This window comes from Berghia stephanieae, chromosome 9 (assembly GCF_034508935.2).
Source record: "Berghia stephanieae isolate SIO BIC M18660-M18661 chromosome 9, UCSD_Bste_1.3, whole genome shotgun sequence".
Lineage (NCBI taxonomy): Eukaryota > Metazoa > Mollusca > Gastropoda > Nudibranchia > Aeolidiidae > Berghia > Berghia stephanieae.
The window spans coordinates 33877617-33880116 of record NC_088368.1 but is presented as its reverse complement, the minus strand read 5'-3'; the positions used below and the strand labels follow the sequence as shown (position 1 = coordinate 33880116).

At 36.1% G+C, this 2500-nt stretch overlaps 2 protein-coding genes across 3 annotated transcripts in view; one reads left to right on the top strand and one right to left on the bottom strand.

The window, feature by feature from the left end:
* The window catches only part of LOC144980098 (putative deoxyhypusine synthase), a 196978-nt gene that overhangs the window by 141478 nt on the left and 53000 nt on the right, over positions 1-2500 (bottom strand). The window lies entirely within an intron of this gene.
* Positions 1-2500, top strand: part of LOC144980191 (uncharacterized) — a 122380-nt gene that overhangs the window by 92667 nt on the left and 27213 nt on the right. The window lies entirely within an intron of this gene.

Sequence of the window (2500 nt, the reverse complement as noted above, 5' to 3'; positions counted from 1 at the left end):
TTCTTCTTCTTCTTCTTCTTCTTCTTCTTTCAGCTCATCTTGCATTCTGCAGGGTTACCATAATGAATGCCACATCTCAATAAATATACAGCAACCAAACCAAAAGATAAGATAACATTTCAGACCCAAAACCCTTCGTCAGTAAATTCTAACAACACAATCTTTAACCACAGTTTCAGATATTCCCATTTGTGACCCATCGTCTAAAAAGGGTGTTATGTCGGGATGAATCCGGAGCTCGGATCGTCAATTTATTTTTTAAAATGATACAAATACGTATTTAATTTTTCTTTTTTTGCAAACATGAAATTGTATTTATATTTCACTATATTGAATAAAAATCTAACCCACATCTCATGTTTGTTGCGTCTATAGATAGTGTGCGCTTGGATAAGAAACTCACAACATTGCTATCTGGAAGTATAATGGACCAAAACATAAAACTATGAGTAACCTTGAACTTTTATAGTCTGGATAATACAGTTTCGTGAGAATTACTCATAAACCCGGATGGAAAAAAAATAAGAAAGAACTGAGTGACGTCAACTTCATTCTTTCTATAAATAATTGTGGTCATCAGACGTGCACCTATTTAAAGGTCTGATAACCCAATTTATTACAGGGTCATTGCTGTTATGGAAATCTTTTAAAAAATGCTTAATAATATTGTCCATTGCAACAATGTTAAAGCAGGTCCATCATTGAATTCGGATGTCGTCCTACATATAAGTATGTACACGTCGTGTATATCACATATATGTTTGTACACGCCATGTATATCACATATATGTTTGTACAGGTCGTGTATATCAAATATATGTTTGTACACGTCATGCACATCACATATATGTTTGTAAACTTTGTGTATAACACATATATGTTTGTACACGTCATGCATATCATATATATTTTTGTATACGTCGTGTATATCACATATACGTTTGTACACGTTATGCATATCACATATATGTTTGTACACGTCGTGTATGTCACATATATGTATGTAAACGTCGTGTATAGCACATGTATATTTGTAAACTTTGTGTATATCACATATATGTATGTAAACGTCGTGTATATCACATACATGTTTATAAACGTGTATATCACATATATGTTTATAAACGTCGAGCATATCACATTTATGTTTGTAAACGTCGTGTATATCACAGATGTGTTTGTAAACATCGTTTATGTCACATATATATGTATGTAAACGTCGTGTATATCACATACATGTTTATAAACGTGTATATCACATATATGTTTATGAACGTTGTGCATATCACATTTATGTTTGCAAACGTCGTGTATATCACATTTATGTTTGTAAACGTCGTTTTTATCGCATATATGTATGTAAACGTCGTGTATATCAAATCAAATACATAACGGCCTAACTTTACAACAAAAAAACCGTCTTTAAATTTTGTGATGAACAAAATAAATCTGAATGGGAAAAATGATAGTTGAATCATGACAAATGTAACGATTTTCCTGTAATTGGTAAGGAGAATGTTTATAATTTTGAACAAATTCCCAATGAGTGCTGTGCGACGTAATGAGCGCAGATTGAGAATGAGTTTACAATTTCAAATGCGGGAGTTCCAGTATACTTTCATTTCTACACCTCCAATAACCTCACGCACCCATGGTAGTTTCTGTCAAAATGTATTATATTTTACATCGATTGCCTCGACTGATTATTTGGGATGTTTTTTTCTTGTATTTTTCTTTCTTGCTTTGTCAGGCACCTCTTATACACACTTGCTCAGTTCTAAACTTTTTTTTTTTTTTTTACATTAAGGGTAAAACCGATGACTATTTTTAAGTATCTGCTAGAGCATAGTGGTCGATCATTTGAAAAATTAATGTATAAAATCTGCTTGGGCATTATGATCAGTCATTCAACGTTGGGAATCGCGATCTGAGAGGGAATTGGGATAGCCCTCTCAAGCGCATGATGGACGGTGCCCCCGCTTCGAGCAGAAATAAGTCCCGACAACCCTTGTACACAAATTTCCTGACTACGGACATCTATGCATATACGAGATGGAAGTCGGTTTGGATGAATTCAATCCCTCGAGGGGGCGGGGACATACATTCCTCGAAACTGGGTGAGAGGTTGCCATGCTTTTCCACCAGTAAGAGGAGTCACTGAGTGGTTGTGAACCTGCCTAATGGTAAAATCGCTTCATCAGTGGGGACTTTCCACCTGTCAAACATGTACCCGATGTGGGCACGAGCCCGAAACCGCCGAGCATTTAGTTAAACCGTGTGTTGTGACGAAGCTTCCGGGCGAGTTTGCGACGGTACACGAGTGCGGTAAGGAATGTGCAGATTGGGTCGATCGTCATAACGTAGTAGTGTGAGCACCATTAGAAGCTGCTGCCATCTGCTGGCCGCCTTGTTGCCAGGTATATTTGTGCACACCTACAGCTTTTAATATCAACATATATTGATATTTGATAGCTCAAAAGATTCATATCAGTCTATGTTA